Source organism: Anabrus simplex, chromosome 2 (assembly GCF_040414725.1).
Source record: "Anabrus simplex isolate iqAnaSimp1 chromosome 2, ASM4041472v1, whole genome shotgun sequence".
In the NCBI taxonomy this organism is placed as follows: domain Eukaryota; kingdom Metazoa; phylum Arthropoda; class Insecta; order Orthoptera; family Tettigoniidae; genus Anabrus; species Anabrus simplex.
In genome coordinates this window covers 739,213,959-739,235,443 of record NC_090266.1, presented here as the reverse complement: position 1 = coordinate 739,235,443, position 21,485 = coordinate 739,213,959, and positions in this window count along the sequence as shown.

Here is a 21,485-nt window from a genome sequence, read left to right as displayed (position 1 = left end):
TGAAATTTTAAAACTTTTCTACTGAGGGGCACTAATCAAGTTTCAAAACTCGCTCTTCTACTTGTGTGTCTCGAAGCGATGTTGTCTAATAGAGGTCTCAGAAATTTTCGGAGTAGAAAAAGAAAAAGAGGTAGTTTGTCGTCTTTACACTTTCTACGCTTAATTTCACTTATGAACATGTCTTTCAGTCAAAAACGTACACATTTTTAGTAACTCTCTTCAGGGTAAGTATTGCACAGCAAAGCTGACAAATTCCTTTGTGCACTGCAGAAGTGTCATAGACGATGATTTCGGGTATCTGAGAGGTTCTCGATCTTGAAAACAAATAAGACACAATGCTGGAGTTTAAGTAGGTGGAGAAGATATGTTCTAAAACAGCCTTCACAGTATGTTTGTTCTTCTGCCACACGCACTAAGTATCCTGCTCCTGTAGGTACAGAAACGCCAGGCACTGTAGCTATTGATCCTCAAACAATTATATCATATTCATAAACTTACCAGCCAACACTTTACAATCAAGTAGGCTATTGTTCAAACAGATTTGATGTACCTGTAATTTACCTTGCAAGGAAGCTGCGGAATTTCCACATACTTGCGACTTTCATGCCTTCTATCATTTTCATCCATCTGGGACTCTCTTGATTTACTAAACGTGTTCGTACTGTGCGGGTCTTCCCTTCATCCCTCAACCAAATACAGTAGAGACAATACGCGACACTTCCGGATTTAGCCTTGTTAAAATGTGAGACAAGTCGCAAATGGCGCTCCTAGCGGCTTGACCTGAAAATTCGTGCTAAATTCAAATACCAATGGAAAAAATATATATACGGAAATGGATAAATAAATTACGCCTAGAAAGAGTGTGTTACTAAGATATTAACTTCAAAGTTGCTTAAGCAATTCTGGATAAATGAATGAAGAATTATTTAACAGGTTATTATTTAAAGACTGAAATTAGACATATAATCAAGATGTGAAATGGACTGCTGTGAAAGGGCTTGATCTTTCCTTTATGCATTACTTTTTAGCTTTAGAATTCCTGCCTGAACGTTCACGGCTAGATTTTTCTTTTTTCTCACTTAAAAGCATTGTATTATCATATTAAAACACTTGTCAACAAAAATATCGGCACATTCCTTACACACATGATTCAATGAATTTACATTTAAGAGCTGGACAATTTTCCTTTTAACTTGAAGCCTACTAACAGAAATAAAATCTATAAATTTAGCCTCAAAAACATTCAAACTTTCCCTATAAGCAATACTTGCCATAATGCCATTACAATAGGGTAAAGCAAATTTGCATCATCATATTGTTTCAACAAAATATGTAAATTTCTTAAAACACCCATATTTTCTTCAGTGCTTGACAACGCATTACGGCATTCCAAATGGGGTAACTTGGAACACAACCAGCCACACTCATATGCATATGTATTTTCCTGAATTAAATCAAACCCACAGATCACACCTACAACAACACATCGGTATTGAAGGTTAAATGTTTCCCACACAATAAATTATGCGTATTATATTTTAAGCCAGTTAAAATATGGGTCGAGCAGGTCAGAAGATTATGAAGTACTATAAAAATCGCTTTGTCACTGGAAGAATATATATGCAAACACAATATTACTTACATTTTCTTGTCACGAGGGAAACGGAAGAAAGACCGCGCATTCTTCTCTACTTCATAGTTAATGCAGCCAAACACAGCACGTACCTTTCCCCTCATGCTGAGAGGAGATATCAAGGAATGACACACGCTACTATTTAATTATGTCAACTCACTGAAAACGCATAAATAACACCAAAAACTTCATACACAAATACACGTGCTCTTATGACAGAACCAGTAGTTCTCAGGTCAATTCGCTAGAGAGAGCTCTAATAGCTGTCCCTCGATATCTCGCTGAGTGTCGCGTATTGTCTCTACTGTATTTGTCTCAACTCAGCATTACCATGCCTTAATGCCGAAATAATCCCAATATGGAGCTTTGTTTCAATTGCGTTTAGTCATGACTGAGTCCATCGTGTCATTGTATCCCATTTTGCGTTGTAGGTGGCTGAAGAACAGCTCGATATCATCGCTTATTAGGTTCCTCATCAAGACATAATGCAAATGCATACTTATGAGGTATTTTACCCATGCCACAGTGGCTTGGGTAGTCAAGACCAATGCCTGATACGTTTTCTTCGTGAATCTTTTCCCTTTCTCTGAATGCATTTGAATTTTCTTAATATATGACAGGAAATCGTTAATTAACCAATTGAGGCTTTCATCTTGAAAGCTGAAAAAGGCCAGTTGGTTCTCATTCCTAAAATATGTCGCATGTGAGGTGTTGCAAACGTCATGCGCATCGAACAATATCATAAAATGCTCGATAAAACAAATGGTTTATTTTAAATTGTCTCTGTGTTTAATTTTCTAGGGTTAAACTACCTCCATAGTTTTCAAACCAGAGATTGTTTCAGGGGAAAATACATTTTAGCTCTTCCTACATTCATTTCCTCCAAATTTGTCGGGAAAATTACTTTTATGGTTAGTTTCCCTACCGGCTTCATAATTGAAGATTTCTGATGTTTGAAAAGGGCTCTCAATTGATCGCCGTTCACAGGGAGTGACAAATATTGGGATCGCACGATTTCTATTACGTGACTGGGATCAAAACTTAGGAACAGAGCCTTAGTTTCAACAGCTGGATGTCGTATCACATGCGTAATTCTTCCTCCGCATAATGTTTCGAACATTGAACATTCACTGGTAACCTGTGAAATTACATTCCATTACCTTTCATTTCTCGTGAATGACAATCAGGAACACAAAAATACATCATGAATGGAACTACGAATGCTTAACGTCAGAAGAATACACGCATTCACAACCATCTCACTTAATAAACACATTTAAAGGCGCGATCCTAGTAGACAGGGAGTAAGAAAGCGATCTTAGCGGCCCGGCATTGAACTTCAGTGTGACCACATCGATAGCATCTTACGGGCTCTATTTCAACGCCTTCTATTCTAAAGTAGGCAACGGGTACACCATTGTTGCGTCAATCACCGCCCATCTCCAATTTCCTTCTAATTCGCACAATTCGTCGAGGAATTGGCGCGTCATCACTGCGGTGCGGTATATCAAAGGCTTTTATCTAAAGTAGTTCTCTTCAAGTGATCTTCAAGATAACGAGAAAAGAAAAAATCAATAAAGAACGACGTAAGTAATAAGCAGTAGCGGTTTATGTTCTTTAATTGCTAAAACTGTTTAGTCAATCACTAGAAATGTACGTGATCACGATGTTTTTGGAGAATTTTGCAACGGTTCGGCAAAAATTACTCAGTTTGGGTAGAAAAAGAGATACGGCGTGTGAGTTTCGTGTTGAAATACAATCATTTCTTAATTTATAATACATTTTTAGAGAAAAACATCACAACGCGCCCGCCGCAGTCCTGATGAGCTAGGGCTTGCGTTGACCATCTTCTAGTATCAACCGGTGTCTTAATAATTTAATTTAACCAATGGTTTTAATATCCGCGCTTTACTAGTACCAAAAATCATAGCAACTGAACCCTGGTCTACCTTTGTATAGTGCTGCTCACTAGACTAACATGGACATGGATAAAAGTGCATATGGTACCATAGACCTACTTCGCAAAATATTTTTGTCAGTGATGGATAAATCGCGTTAATTAGCAAGAAAAGAAAGGGAAATCACTCCTCAATTTCAGCATCAAACTCCGACGGCCAAAATTCGTATTCGATTTCACAATTTCATCATCTTCGTTTTTCAACCTTACTTTCTAAAAAGTCATCTCACTAGGAACCCATTCTACTTTTGGACTAGGAAAGCACCACACAATGTTTCTTTCACATGTAAGCCTATACTGAAAATGAAAACCTACAACCTGTTTTCCAGTCATTGACCGGGTCAGGGATGTAATGAATGAAACATATATAGGCTGTTATTACAATGGGATCGCCACTCCCAAGGTGATTTATTAATGAGTGATAAATGCTATGAAATGATAATGGAGAGTGTTGCTGGAATGAAAGATGACAGGGAAAACCGGAGTACCCAGAGAAAAACCTGTCCCGCCTCCGCTTTGTCCAGCACAAATCTCACATGGAGTCACCGGGATTTGAACCATGGTATCCAACAGTGAGAGGCCAGCGCGCTGCTGTCTGAGCCACGGAGGCTGCTAAGCCTATACTATTAGCTGTTAATGAAAACCTTGTCCACAGGAGACCGATAGCTGGTGTAGAAAACATTTGTCCCTGAATAGGAGAATCGTCTCCAGGAGACAGGAGTTATATTTCACTATGCGGTCACCATCAGAGTTCACAAAGTGATCAAAGCAAACTTTTTAACTTCCCATGAGCAGTAAATGATGAACGAGTCATTTCGTTGATCACATGATTTCACTGAAACATCACTATACCATTCCGAATGATCATACCGGTACTTGTATAGTGTGGTGATCGAATGGCTCAAGACTGGTTGCTCATCTCATCGTCTTGAATGGTTTACCACATTAAGGGAGAATTCTTTTCATGTAGATAGAGTGAACTTAAATGATGAATAAAGTGACTTGTTCTTCATGGACTGTTCATGATGTAATTTAAAAGTCCGCTTTGACAATTTGGCATACACTGACAATCTCCACCTATTGATTGATTATCTTCCTCTTTAGAGGAAGACAATTTAAGGTAAACTTTTCATCGTTCTCTTGAGAACAAGGTTTTACATCAGCAAACTAATATTACACAAGCAAACTAGAAGCTGTGTGGCACTTTCAACAATATGAACAAAATTATGCTTTCCTGACCTCCAAGCGTAAGGGATTCGTCATCAGCATTCTGGAGTAGATATTATCACATGTTTGCAGGAAGGAAAAGTAAGGGAAAATGAGGATGTAGACACAAAATACTTTCCTTTTGTACTGTTGCACCAGTCTTATACGATATAATGAGTGTTTCCTAGACAAAATACCCAGTTTTACTTGACTGGATTAGGCAACAAATTCCGGATGGTGGTAGGAAATCCACAGGCGGTATAAAAATCATAATGTCAAGTCCTTCTTTGTCATTACAGCTAGTCTTCGTTGTTCTGGATAGCACTGCCTTAGAATGAAAGAAAAGGAGGGAGGTAGCTTTTATCTTTTCCATATGGTATGGTATGGTATGGTATGGTAACATCTACCACTATAATATTTCAATCAGAGATTTTAAGTGATAACTTGAATTCAGGCTTTCTCTGTCTTCATACTCTCATTCATAATAATTTTGGCCTAGTTCACAAACTGAATTATTAGCTGAATTAGAATCACACATTATTGCAAAGTGATTATGATCGTTAAAATAATACATCAAAGCTGTGCACTGTTTACATCATATTCAGATGACTGTAGTAAACTATCTTGTAAAACTAAGGTACTACATGTTGTAGATCAGTCCTTGTTAAGCATTTCATTAGAAACTGTTAAGAGATTTTTCTTATCACAGTGAAATTAGAAGAAATTAACTGCTAGGCATGTAAGCCATGCTGGAATTGCATTCGTAGCTCCCAACATTTAACTAGAACTGCATCCAGCATTCTCGATGGGTCTGCTCACAGCGAAAGTCAGTAGTGGACTGAAACAGTGGTTGTGCACTCCCAATATACAGGGTGCGGCAGAAATACCTCACGAATTTAAAACGTAAATAACTCAGCAATGCAACAAGCCATTTAAAGATTTATTGAACAGTTGGAAAGAGTAGTGTTTGACATTTGCGTCACATACACGTACACACTAGAATTTGATGCCGACTGTCCTGTTCGAATCACCTCTGAAGCCTCTCCCTGAAGTTCCGCATGACTCGCTTGAGCACGTCTTGTATTGCCTCAATTTCTTCACGGATGGCAGCTTTCAGGTCATGTAGTGTTCACGGCTTACGTCGGAAGACGCGATCCTTCAAATATCCCCAGAGAAAGAAATCGCACGGGGCGAGGTCAGGGGAACGGGCTGGCCATGGAATGTCACCCCGTAAGGAGATGAGACGTTCTGGAAACATTTCTCTGAGGAGACCCATCGATGCCCTGGCTGTGTGTGCAGTGGCACCATCTTGTTGGAACCACACAGCAGGATTCCCAAGTTGGCGAGTGTCGGCTGCAGGAAGTTATGTAACAGATGTACGTAACGATCCGATGTTACTGTTACAGTTCTGTCCTCCTCTTCAAAAAAGTAAGTGTCTACAATTCCAAAATCAGCGACAGCACACCAAACAGTAACACACTCGCTGTGGAGAGGTCGCTCATGGAGCTGTTGAGGATTGGTTGTGGACCAGTACCGAAAATTTTGTTTATTAACGTAGCTTGACAAAAGAAAGTGCCCTTCATCACTTGCCAGGACACTGGTGTCTGCTGCTACAGCTTCCAGGATAGTCTCACAACAAGCTCTGCGGTTGGCCCAATCATGTTCACTGAGTTTCTGAACACCTACCATTTTGTACAGATGGAACTTCATGTCTGTGTGTAAAATCCTCCTTACGGTGCGATCCGAGAGTTCCGTAGCACGTGAATGCCTACGCACTGAACGTTGAGGAGATTGTGTAACGGCGTGTCTCACTGCACAGACGGTCTCTGGTGTTCGGATGCTACGAGGCCTACCAGGCGGCTTCGTTTTCACACTCAAACCACTTTTCTCAAAATGTTCACCCATAACAGAATGGTGTTCCTGCTTGGAACTTTCTCATGTCGACCTAAGCCAAAGTGTCTGCAAAACAAATGCTGTGTTGTGGTAACAGAGTCGGCATTTTCAAAATAAGTCTCAATCACGAACCTCGGTGTTCACCCCTCCACGCCATGCTAGTGACTGGCTGGCTGACTGACTAGCCCGGACGAGATGATGCACGTGTTCTCCAAGGCCAAGACCAAGACCGCACGCACAACGACAATAATACCTGTTTGAAAGCTGTGGCCAATAGGACTTTTAGTTCACTCCAATCTACTGTATGTGATATAAATGGCAAACCCTGCTCTTTTAAACTGCGCAACAAAATTTTGAATGGCTTGTTGCATTACTGAGTTATTTATGTCTGCAATTCATCAGTTATTTCTGATGAAGTTGTTCTGTGAACAGTCCAGACTCTTCGCTGTGCCAAGAGGTTGGTCGAAGCGGTGGCCGGCAGTCACTTGTTTGTTGATTAGTTACTGACAGTTGCTGCTTGGTTGACTGTAGTGGTTAGCGGTTGCTGGTCGGTTGTGCTTTTGCAAAGCTGTTCCCTGCTCCTGCACCCACTTAGCTTCTTCATCTTAGCTGTTTTCAGTGTGGGTGTCCAGACTCTGTGCAATACACTACCAACCTCAGCTACAACAGGAAGCCATAGAAATGTTCAAACATTCCAGAATCTGGATATCCAAACTCAAAACAACTAAGAACTAAACACAGGTGAAGACAACAGCTAAAATAAAGCAAAACCAGCCAGTTTTGAGCCTTCCTCGGTACAGCTCAGACTGCTCAGAGACAAGCATACCACCTTAAATATCAGAAGTTCACAGCCAAAGCTTCAGTCCACTACTGATCTTTGGAGATAGTGGACCCCTTGTGAATGCCAACACAGTTTCCAGTTGGGAGATACTAATCCAATTCAACCACAGCCTACAAGCCCTGAAAATAAATTATTCTATATTCATTGAGATGCTGGCCATGAAAGCCTAAGCTGTTATTTCTTATCACAGTTTATCCTGTCTTCTTTATCTCCAGTTTAAATCTTTAATATCTTGAAAATGTTTTGAGATTTAATCCCAGAGGAAAAATAAAACATACTTGCATTTATTTGATGATTAGTGCTGACCAAATGTATGGTCCACAGTAAATCCAGGAGAGTTGAGAAGTAATATGGATCATTTATTATAATGTATAACATATAAAATTGTATAAAGCATTTCTTTCCCCATTTCTCTTCACTGTCAGCTAAGCTTGGAAGTTTTCCTCACAATGTTATGATAGATATAAATACCACCAAACTGAGGTGGGATCAAACTAGCTAACTTATCCTCAGAAGGCCAGCGGTCTACCATCTTAGCCACTCAGCCATGATAACAAAAACAGTTAAAAGAATTTAAAATATAATTTGTGAACACCTTGGCCGACGAGCAGGGAAATACCACCACCAGCACTACCGTCGCATCGTCTCCTGCCTCTGTCAGCAAAACGCCGCCTCCACCTTCATCTCCACACAGTGGCGGCTCGGACGCTGGTGTGACAGCTAAGTGCGAGGACACAAGTACAAAGAATGAGAGTTTTCCACCTAATAAATACTTAATTATATAAAGTGTCTAAAATATTTCAATCATATTAAAACACAGTACCGGTTTCGACCTGTTAATTAGGTCATCGTCAGCTGCTGATGAACCTGCTTGTTGAATAATGATTGTACAATGTAAAACATTACTTAGACTAAACATAAATGCCACATATTCCATTAAAATATTATGCTATCATGTTAAAATATAAATCAGGGTACAGTTCTTAAAGTCTAAAAAGCCTTTGACATCCTTGTGTCTTGTTTAAAAAAAATTGTGCTGTAATGCCAACATTATATCCAATGGTTGTTCAAGGTAAATTCAAAAGTGCATTGTTGGGCCGCAATTGTGGGGGAAAAAACATTATGTTCAGTAGTACAATGGGGCTCTAGGTACACACACTCATCCTCAGTCCATTATTTTGCTGATAAACATGCTTGGTTTTATACTAAAACTTCATGTTGAGATATAAGTTGCTATATATGAAGTATTGATATCAATAAAAGTAAGTGTGAGTGCTTCCCTCTTCATACTTGTGTTCCACTCAGATAATGTCAAATGATCTATGAAAGAATGAAAAAGATTGTAGAAATTAGATTAACTAATAGAGAGTGCCCAGTGAACGTGTTGTGAACCGTCACGTGTGTGTTACTTACATGCAATCTTGACGTGTCGTTGTGCATGGTCGGGAGTGTGCTTACTTTTATCAATATCAATATGATTGGCAGAATATCGGCAGGCCCGACCACAAGTATAAAATTAAAAGGAATTTCAGCAGAAGCGATTGGGGTAAATTTTCATTCATTCGGAAGGGCATGAAGGAGTGGAACAGTTTGCCAGGGGTAGTGTTTGATCCTTTTCCGAAATCTGTACAGGTATTCGAGAAGAGAATAAACAGCAACAGAAAAAATAAATGGAATGTTAGAGGGCATTTGACCAGTGCAGGTTATTGTAAATAAAAAAAAATGTGTGTGAATAAATTAATTCCATCCCCTGGTCTATGGAGATTGGAGAGACGAAGTAGGGGACTGCCTGTAGGGGTGAAGTACAGTGGGAACTTCGAGGGCCTTGGGACCGCTACGGCAGCTATGAAGGCCCTTCAGGAACTCTGAAAAGCGGTGGCAAAAGAGGCTCTGGTTAAGACGCAGCAGGTTGTTATCATACTTAGGTTCCAAAATGGGTAAAAAATAAATAAGTAAATGCAATGTAAATTTTAATCTTATATCAGTTGTATAGTATTATTTGAAGTAATTCCACATACTGTATATGAGTTGACTATATTTGTAAGTACATGAGATATTATAAGTAGAATTTTGTAAACAACATAAATTTATTATGGATGAGCTGTTTGTTTAATAGAAAAATTTGTTAGTGTAAATTGTATAATCCCGGTCTAGAAAGCCAAGAATAACGGCCGAGAGGATATGTCGTGCTGACCACACGACACCTTGTAATCTGCAGGCCTTCAGTGCTGAGCAGCGGTCGCTTGGTAGGCCAAGGCTCTCCAAGGGCTATAGTGCCATGGGGTTTGGTTTTAAATTGTATAATATTGTATTCTAGGAAAATATCTTCTTGTTAATTTAAAATTTAGTGCTTGACAATAATGTATTTTAGTGTACTATTTGCCACCGAGGTAGACACCTCATTTGCAAATAAAGTGATTTTGATTTGATTTGATTTGATATACAGCAATTTATATCTCAACATGAAGTTTTAGTATAAAACCAAACATGTTTATCAGCAAATTAATGGACTGAGGATGAGTGTGTGTACCTAGAGCCCCATTGTACTACTGAACATAACATTTTGCCACAACTGCTTCCTTCCCATTCTTAGCCTTTTCCTATACCATTGCCACCATAAGAGCTATCTGTGCCGGAGCAACACAAAGCAAATAGTAAAAAAAAAAAAAAAAAAAAAAGTGATAAGTTATTTGTTGTAGCATCCTTCCAGTATACATGCCGAGGCATGAGGGGATAGACTTTGTTCAGGTGTGAGAATACATTGAATATCACCATTGGTCGAGATGGGTAGCCACAGCATCGACTGTTCCATACTTTTACAGCGACAGGGTTAGTTCGGTTAACACTTACTACTGTCTGTGTCAAAATTATTGTTAGGGACAGTTAGGTCACTCTTAGTGATATAATTACTGATGGTCACAGGTTAGGTCTTGTTCACTTGAACACACTGTATGTGAAAAAAATCAAGGAACATACTATTCACATCAAACAATTGATCGATCTTGTCTTCCTGAGCATGAATAGATTTCTTGTTAGTAAGCTCAATGGAGGGGTAGGTATGGGTAATATTGACTTAAATTTTGTTTCCCATCAACATCATCAATGTCTCATTCCAGTTGTTCGGGTGTGGCGGCCTCTCATCTCTGGGTTCCGTGGTTCAAATCCCGGTCACTCCATCTGAGATTTGTGCTAGACAAAGCGGAGGCGGGACAGGTTTTTCTCCGGGTACTCTGGTTTTCCCTGTCATCTTTCATTCCAGCAACACTCTCCACTATCATTTCATTTCATCTGTCAGTCATTAACCATTGCCCCAGAGGAGTGTGACAGGCTCGGCAGCCGGCACAATTCCTATCCACGCCGCAAGATGGAGGCTTCATTTGTTCCATCCCTGACCCGGTCACTGACTGGAAAACAGGTTGTAGGTGTTTTGTTTCCCATAAGGAACCATAATTTGTTTCACCAATTGAGAATACCAATTAATCAAAATTGATCATGTTCAAGCTTCTCAGTATCAGGAAACCAGTGTTTTGCCCCGGTGTGGAGGCTCGTTAGTTGGATTGACACACCTATAGCACCATCACTGCATTGTACTACAAATGAGGCTTGCAGTGGTGCCTCAGCAGTATAGTAGCCAGTGTTTTGGAACAGTATGGGAATCCAACTGACAACCTTGTTGCCAAACTAGGGTAAAACACTGGATTTTTGAAAATTGATAAGTCTGAACAATATCGATTCTAAATATCTAATATTGATGCATTTGCTAATTATTAATTGTGTCTCCTGATTGGCTAGATTTTGTGACACTGATGGTTAGTTTTAATGACTGGTTTTCCCAACAGTTCTTACGTTATGGGTCTGCGTGGCAGATCGTGGAGATTTTTGGTGTGATTTTTGGTGATAAAAGAAGAAGATTTGTAAAAGTTCCTTAAGTTGTACTGCCTGTGCTTCATCTAAAATTCTTCCTTTTCCTTTCTATAGATTTTACGAATTTTATTTATTTCTTTGCTTCCTGGTATGGAACTACGTACTAATAGGAGGAAGATGTACAGCAGCTCTAAGGGGACAGATACATTTACCATATTGTAAACCATTCTATTGAACAGAATAAATTAGAGGTTTCATTTGACACTAAAAATAAATACTGATACATATAAAATATTTTGTCAGATCTGAAATGTAAAAAATTATACCAATTTCTTCTATATCACACGGGTAGATCCAAAGGTGGTGTTAAGATCTCTGGACCACCTTTCCAAAGCCAGTGAAGTGTATACAGTAGTGGCAATCGAGGGAGCAGGCAGCAGCAGAGACCAGTAAGTAGAGTCCAGTGGAGTAACTGCAGTCTGCACTCCTTCACACGGACAATGTATGACTCATGCTGAGAGTATCGGCAGCCCCAACCGTGCTCCGTGCTATAGTATACCTCAGTGGAGGAGCACGGTCAGCATGTGACGTCGATGTTATTACTGTGCCAGTTATCAATAATTGTCCGGCTCCATCGCTTCACGGCTAGAAGAAGTATTTTCATTTTAATAGGTTCAATTTCTCTAGCTCAGGGAATGGCCGTGTGTGCTGTCTTGAACTTAGAATTCATCATAGGAAGTGAGCCAAACCCAAAACTCCCGGTTTCCATATGTGTTCTTTTTTTGTTCTTTGGCTCAATTTTTTTGGAAGGGAGTGTTAATCTCCAACATATGTAAAGCTGTGACATGTTTCTTGACAGTTGGTGTGTATTTCCCCTCTCAACCGCTAGGAGGCTGTAGGATTATGACCTCTAAATTTATTCTTCCTTTTTATCCTTTTCTGTTATGTTCTGGGATGATCTTAAAGATTTGGTAAAATGGTGGAGAAAATCATGAATTCGTTTTATCGGGTAGCGTTTTTGATTTACCACCTTACTTACTGTTTTTTTAAGTTTATTCTTGTATGAGGACTCTCATTTAAAGTCCTTTAAAGTTTCTTCTTAACTTCTGGAGTCGTAAGTTATGTTATCTGTGATTTAAAAAGCTCTTTTCTGACATTTCTGCCTATGTCCATGCCGTGTTGATGTAAATTATCATGGCGTTAGTAACCCATATGATTAATATTTTCATTTAGTAGTTCTGCTATTTTCCTTTGATATGAGTTTCTTTTAGGTCTAGGCAGAAATACTGTTTCCATTGTCTTGTATTTTCTGCTGCCTAGCTTTTGGTATTTGATGCATCCTTTTTGGGGTTAGTTTCTCCCCGAAGGCTCATTGTATGCAAGTTAGCTGTGCATATTTGAGTGTGTGTTATACGTGGAGTCTTTATTTTCTGCCTGAGTTTTTAACCTGGCTTCTTTCACCTCTTTGGCGTTTTGTGCGGAAGGGCATTTTATGGTTCTCATATGTGAGTAACCTTCCTCTTGTCTGTACCCTGAGTGAGATAGTATTGACTGTCTTTTTGGGGTTATATCCAGGAGATTGGTTATTTCTATGCCTTAGAATGTTGTGAAAACATCATAGCTGATTTTGGTTATCACTGCCTGCTATGACAGGGCATCATCCACAAGGAGCGCTGAGCTTTGGGGCTCCTGACATTTCTCCGTGCCTGCGAGAAAGTGTTCTGAACCTTGTTTATAAGGGTCGTTGCTTGCCTACGGCCTATACCTGCCAACCCTTCCGATTTACCCGGAGACTTTCCATTCTTTAACTTGTCTTCCGGTTTTCCGATTTAATTTTACTTCTTCCTATTTTTGAACAATATAACCTCCAGTACGGTCAACACTCTTCTCCTAGGATTGTGCTTGTGTAGTTTACACAACCACATTTTCAAGCATATTTATTTGATGCTTTATTTGGCGAGTGTATAGCCCGTCCGCCTTCATGTATCGTGTTTCCCTCTCGCTATAGCAGTGTGTTTGCCTTACAGCTAGGAATTCATGACGGCAAACATCCTACAAGTGAGAGAGGCCACCGACTCTGTGAAAATGGCATATGGCTTTTAGTGCCGGGAGTGTCCGAGGACACGTTTGGCTTGCCAGGTGCAGGTCTTTGGATATGACTCCCGTAGGCAAGCTGCGCCCCATGATGAAGATGAAATGATGATGAAGACGACACATACAACCAGCCCCTGTGCCAGCGAAATTAACCAAGGATGGTTAAAATTCGCGACTCTGCCGGGAATCAAACCCAGGACCCCTGTAACCAAAGGGCAGCACACTAACCATTTAGCCATGGAGCTGGACACCAACTCCGTTAATTAATCAGGACGAAAGAATGAGTTTGTTATTGTGCGGTTCGCACGCTGTTTAACATCGTTCTGTGCGTAGTTTTGTTGGAGTTGTAGGCCACGTGTTTTTCTTGCGGTTCTGTGCTTTTCCCCCCTGTCGAAGTCGTAATAATGTATGAGACATATTGATCTGTTTTGTTTGTGGTATTTTCATGTATTTCAGTGCATTAATGTTCATTCTTACTTCATAATTTTATTGACTTGAATGTATTTCAGGGAGTTATGTCAGTGACAGTTTCTGGTATTTTCTCTTCAGTTATGCCCACAAAACAAACATTATCTCCAAGTGTTAAGAGATACCTATAAAATTGAATTTTTGTTCATTTTACACTCTAATAAAGGAAACTATTATGCATTTTATTCCGTATGTCAGTGTGATATAAATATTATTATTCGTATGTGTCCGTCATAAATGAGAATAATTAGGTACAAATTCTTGTAACCATTTTTATGTTTTCTTAGTTTAAGATTTTAAATTTAATGCTCAAGTCGCACTGTAACTGTAAATATGTATGCCTTTTGTCTTGTGCTTTTTTCATCGAGACCGCGGCGCAATGTACGTGATGAAATCCCAGAATTTAAAAAATCTTCCTTTTTCTTTTCTAAAAGTTGGCAGGTATGTATTGCCATATGCACCGCTATGCGCTATGTTTTGCGCTCTCTACTGGTAATGGTCCTGTGTGAATGTGGTTCCATATGAATGTTTGTGCTCCTGGGAGAAATGCGTAGATTAACTACTCCTTTATTCCCTTTCCTTCTTATGTCTGTAATTTTCTATTAACTCTTGGTTTAATTGTTTCTTACGGGTTCACTGGTGAGCACCATGATAATATTTGATTTTATTAAATGAATTGATTAATTGATTGATTGTTTGATTGTTTATTTCCAAAGGGTCCATCATTTTATAATTTAACGACCATGTTTTTACTCTTCTCTTTTCTCCTGGCGTGTTCACATCATCTTGGGGTTCCTCCTCGGGCTTGTGTGTTCTTTTCCTTCGGGATTCCTTGATAGTCTAACTCGATCGCGATTTTGGTTACCAGTACTCTGGGGATTGAATTGTTGAATTCCAAGCTGATTTTTGGGGTAAATAGGAGAACTTTTCTTATGTGACGAAATGTGGAGTTGCGTCCCGAGATTTCTGTTATTGGTTTGCATATGCGCTGGAGTGTTACTGCCTCCATTGATATTGAGGAGGAGGTCAAAAGTTTATTATACAAGGGAAATGAGAAAATTAAAAAAGAAAATGTAGAATAGTAAACAGGAAAATCAAAGAGGGTAGGGAGAGTAGAGAAACTAGAAAACAGCTAATGAGGGAACTGAATAGAGTGAAAAAGGAAGAAAAAGAGAATTATATGAACGGCATACTTCAAGAGGGTAATGACCACAAAGGGAAATGGAAAAAGCTGTATTCATATATCAGGAATCAAAAAGGAAAAGGAATCCAAATTCCTACAATGGTGGGAGAAGGGGGTGAACACTATTTAACAGATACTGAGAAAGCAAACCTATTTAGTAGGGAATTTAGAGATTCAGTAGATGATTGTCAAGAGCTGGAAACCGAAACAGAAGATAGAGAGGGAGAGAGACAGAGGGAAACAAGAAGCTTCTCATTCACAAATGACGATATTTTCAGAGAAATCCAACTGCTTCAGCAAGGAAAAGCAGCAGGAAGTGATCAAATTACTGGGGAGGTATTAAAGACAATGGGGTGGTACATAGTGCCTTATTTAAAATTTCTCTTTGACTATGTCATAAATAATAGTGTAATACCAAAGGAATGGAAGGAATCTATAATAATACCAATTTATAAAGGAAAGGGTGATAAAAGGAAACCAGAGAACTACAGACCAATCAGCCTGACCAGTATAGTTTGTAAAATACTGGAGAGTTTAATATCAAAGTACATCAGAGGGATATGTGATGATAAAAATTGGTTCATGAGGAGCCAGTATGGATTTAAAAAGAAATTTTCTTGTGAGGCACAACTGGTGGGATTTCAGCAGGACATATCAGATCAGTTGGATTCAGGAGGTCAATTAGATTGCATAGCCATAGATCTTTCCAAAGCCTTTGATAGAGTGGAACATGGAATATTATTAAAGAAATTGGAGGGAGTAGGATTGGACGTAAGGGTTACACGTTGGATAAAAACATTTCTAAATTCAAGGGTTCAGAAAGTCAAAGTAGGAAATAATGTATCTCAGGAAGAGAAAGTTTGGAAGGGAATTGCACAGGGTAGTATAATCGGTCCGTTACTTTTCTTAATATACACAAATGATTTAGGGAACAATATAACATCAAAAATAAGATTGTATTCAGATGATATAATTGTTTATAGGGAAATAAACAACAGTGAGGATTGTTCAGAATTACAAAGGGACCTTGAAAGTATCCAACAATGGGTTGAAGAAAATAATATGAAGGTTAATGGAGGCAAATCAACTGTTACAACTTTTACAAACAGGAGCTTTAAAACTGAATTTGAATATACTTTGGATGAGGTAGTTATCCCAAAAGATGGCAAGTGCGAAAGTAATTTGCACTGGAAGGGTCATGTTGATGACATTGTTGGGAAAGCATACAGATCGTTACATGTCATAATGAGGCTACTTAAAGGATGCAACAAAGAATTAAAAGAAAAAAGTTACTTGAGTATGGTTCGTCCATTATTGGAATATGCAAACAGTGTTTGGGATCCTCACCAAGAATACCTAATAAAAGAAATAGATAGTGTGCAGAGGAAAGCAGCAAGATTTGTAACAGGGGATTTCAGGAGAAAGAGTAGTGTATCAGAAATGTTAAAGGAACTTGGGTGGGAAACTTTGAGTAAGAGAAGGGAGAAAACTAGACTTATAGGATTATATAGAGCCTATACAGGAGAAGAAGCATGGGGAGATATCCGTGAGAGGCTTCAGTTGGAAAATAATTATATCGGCAGGACTGACCACAAATATAAAATTAGAAGGAATTTTAGCAGAAGCGATTGGGGTAAACTTTCATTCATTGGGAAGGGTGTGAAGGAGTGGAACAGTTTACCAGGGGTAGTGTTTGATCCTTTTCCAAAATCTGTACAGATATTCAAGAAGAGAATAAACAGCAACAGAGAAAATAAATGAAGTGTTAGAGGGCATTCGACCAGTACAGGTTATTGTAAATTTAAAAAAATGTGTGTGAATAAATTAATTCCATCCCCTGGTCTAAGGAGTTTGGACAGCCAAAGTAGGGGACTGTCTGTAGGGGTGAAGTACAGTGGGGACTTCGAGGGCCCTGGGACTGCTACGGTAGCTGTGAAGGCCCTTCAGGAACTCTGAAAAGTGGTGGCAAAAGGGGCTCTGGTTAAGACGCAGCAGGTCGTTATGCTACTTAGGATCCAGAATGGGTAAAAAAAAAAAAAAATAGTAAATTAATAAATACAATGTAAATATTAATCTTATACCAGTTGTATAGTATCATTTGAAGTAATTCCACATACTATATATCAGTTGACTATATTTGTAAGTAGTACAGGAGATATTATAAGTAGAATTTTGTAAACAATATAAATTTATTAAGGATGAGCTGTGTGTTTAATACAAAACATTGTTAGAGTAAATTGTATAATATTGTATTATAGGAAAATTTTCTTCTCTTTTTAATTTAATATTTAGTGCTTGACAATAATGTATTTTAGTGTACCATTTGCCACCGAGGTAGACACCTCATTTGCAAATAAAGAGATTTTGATTTGATTTGAAAAGTAAGATTGTATTTAACTCTATTGCATGGGTGCGGCAAACTCCGCACAATTTGTCAAGCCATCTTTCCGCCCCAATTTTTCAGAAATACTGGGACGAAGACATATATTTTTGTGTGTCTCCCTTCAAATAGCACTCGTATCACACAACCGCTAGATGTATCTATCATCCATTGAAAGTTGCGTGGAGAAAAGTGCTGTCAGTTTGGAGGGACACAAAAGAGGGAATGAAGCACAATATTCTACCAAAGCAACACTTCCCTGCATTGCTGAGACACTCTCTTCAAATTTTAGCACCAAACATACCAAAGAATTTGCAGAGTGGGTTCTTGAAATGTGGGATTGTGCTGTGTGACAAGGACCACTGCTCCAGCGACTGCCACAAAAAGTAGCTGATGAAAAGGCAGTAAGTGCAGCATTTTTAGATGTTTTAGAAAGCACTAGAACGGCATGCACAGGGAATGACAACGTGAAGAGAAGGAGGAGAAAGATTGATGTTCCTGCTGGTAAGAGTGTTGCACATGAAGAGCTTGTCCAACAAGAATGTGCACCTCTAACAAAAAGAAACATTCCAAAGAAGAAACAAAGAGTGGAGAAAATTTACTTCTTCTGAATCCGGTGAGGAACAAGATGATGATCCCATATGTCAGGATTCTTCAGATGAAAAAACCTGGGACACGTATCGACACAAGCAGCTGGAAACGACTGATGAACAGGACGAGATTTCAGAGCAAGAAGAACCCAGTTTCCTGCCTGTGAATTGTCAAGTTGGGGCATTCGTAATTATTTGTTACGACAGTGATTTATATCCTGGAGTAACTGAAAGTTTCAATGAAGAAGGGGCTGAGGTTAGTGCAATGATAAAGTCTCTGAAATTATGGAAGTGGCCCGCCCAAAGTGATAAACTATTCTACGAATGGAAGGATGTTACTGGAGGAATAGACCCCCCAAAGAGACTGGATAAACGGGGAATTTTTTCGAATTCCTGAACTCGAAAGGAAATTCTGAAACTGAAGGCAGTTAGTGCAAGTTTGTACACATTGTTTGCTGTTTTAATTGTACTTTCTGATAAGATTTTTGTAAAATTTGGATTACAATAAAATTATTCTTTGTTGCTTAAGTGCGATCAGTGTCCAGTATTCGGGAGTTAGTGGGTTCGAATCCCACTGTCGGCAGCCCTGAAGATGGTTTTCCATGGTTTCCCATTTTCACCCCAGCCAAATGCTGGGGTTGTACCTACAGCTGCTTCCTTCCCACTCCTAGCCCCTTCCTGTCCCATCATCGCCATTAAGACCTATCTGTGTCGGTGCGACGTAAAGCAACTTGTAAAAAAAAAAATATTACAAATTATTCTTTCTTTCTATAAACTTTGTTATTTTTCATGTGAAACCTTATATCCATAATGTGATGCCCTTTATTTCTTGCCATAGAACTGGTTGTTCCATACTGTAACTTTGTATCAGGTCACATTATTTATTGAAATATACGGAAATATAAGCAATGATGCACAGTTGCCCGTTCATATGGGTTACTTTGCATCAATATTTAGATCGCAATAACACTTATTATAGAATTGTTAGGTCATTACATTACACATACGTGCATTCCTACTAACCCACACATCACTTTCAAAGAGTTGTATGTATTTTCCGGCGATGTAACTTCTTTGAATCTGACTTTCTTCTTACGAACTATAAGAAGTATGCAAAGTATACCCATATTATGATATCTTTTATATTTTGCATTTTTAAACATTTTAAGGGCATTTTCTTTGTTTTTATATAATTTTGGTCATATTTTGGAAGATTTTATCTCTGTATGTGATTTTCTCAATTTTGTCATATTATTTTAATTAAATTATATCTGAATGCCACTATAAAGTACATACAAATATTGAAATAAAACATTTCATCATAATATTATTTTGCTAACACAGCAACTGCCTGTGAAAATGTTGAAGGTTAGATGGCTGCACAAGTACAGGCCTACACATGATTTTCATGGAATCAAGTTATTTGGGGACCGAAATGCCTGGAATATTACATGGAGATGCCAGCACTTCTCCGATGCCTAGAGCTGTGAAAGTTTGGCCTCACGTTTACACAGTTCATAGTATGAAGTACATAGTTGCATTTCAGTACCACTTTGAAAATGCCTAAGTTAAACCACACATATCAGTTCATTCATTCAAATGACCTGCACCAGGACTATTAAAGAAATAGTAGCTGAGTTTGGTGATAGTGTGTTTGCTACTGAAAGAAACATACAATAAAATATTGGCTGAGAGAGAGAGATGGTGGGGATATTATTAGCACTGTGGCATAGCTCCTGGCTTCCCTGAGGTTCAAATCCCTATCGATCCTGGATTGAGATTTTCATCTCAAAAGTCACATGGCATCAGGAAGGACACCCACACTTAACCTCCAGCCAAAACCAAAGTGAGGCTGGATGGCTCCAGCAACCCCTGAAATAACTGGGATAAGCTGAAGAAAGCTTTAAGTTCTTTTTATTGGCTGGCCAACTTGTCCCATTCTTTTCATAGTCAAAGTCTCTCAAGCCTATAATTTTTTTGATTCAACAGCCATGCTGTAGTGTTCCAGCTTGCCTCTTACACTTAGCATCTTCTTACTACAGGCATTTTTTTCAGCTGATATACCTGCTCTAATTTCCTGATCTTGATATCTGATGATGATGATGCTTGTTGTTTAAAGGGGCCTAACATCAAGGTCATCGGCCACTAATGGTATGAAATGAGACGAAATGTAATGACAATTTAAAAGTCCAAAATCATCCACTGACCAGAATTTAAAACATGATGATGAAGAATGAATGGATGAATATGAATTTAAAACAATCAGTGGATCCAACCCGCAATACCCCACCTTCCCAGAGACTATCTTAAATCATTAGTATTACTGACCAAGGGACTGCTTCTAAAACACAATCCTGAATCGATGATGCTTGTTGACTAAAGAGGTCCAAAATCCAGGTCAACGGTCCCTCATAATGGTACTTATCACTAGGAAAGTAGAACCATGGTATTTGTCATGTTGCGGTACTAATCAAAAGTAGCATAGACTCATGGTGTTCCACACATTATGGCACTACTTACAAGTATTGTACGTCACACAGGTAATGCAGACCTATGGTGCTTCTCACATAATGGCACCACTCATAGGCAACACAAATCCATGGCGTTCCTCACATAGGTGTACTAATCACAGGGATTCGTACTATCCCATGGTGTTCCTCACATAGTGGTTACTAATCACAGGCAACACAGACCCATGGTGTCGCTCATATAGTGGTAATAATCACAGGCAACACCCAGACCGGTGGTGTTTCTCACATAATGCTACTAATCACAGGCAATGCCCAGACCCGTGGTGTTTCTCACATAATGCTACTAATCACAGGCAATGTAACCCGATGGTGTTCCGCATATAGTGGTACTAATCACAGGTACTGTAAACCCACAGTGAACTGCTCTCTGCTGCTACTAATCACAAACCTGTTGTGTATCTAACATAGTGGTAGTACTTGCAAGTAAAGGCGACCCACGGTGTTCCCTGCGTGATGGTACTAATCGCAAGTAGCTTCATGGTTCTAATACAATCATCCCTTGGTTGCCCCTTTCAGACGCCTCCTACGACAGGCAGGGGATACCGTGGGTGTATTTTTCGTCTGCGTCCCCCACCCACGGGGGGTGATCTTGACGTATTGCCTTTATGGCATTATCTGAAAAACAAGAGGTTTCAGTGTAAAAACTATATATTGATATGTAAAAAAAAGTCCTTCATTAAGTAGCATCCAATTCACATGTCGTTGGTCAAAGTGACATCACAGTTCTTTTGCATTGTATTTTAACAATGTTCATACTCTCACTTTCCAGAATGGAGACTTGCGCGATATGTACGGTGCGGATGGAGCAGGCTAGAATGCGTCGTATTTATCGAGTATACGGGGTA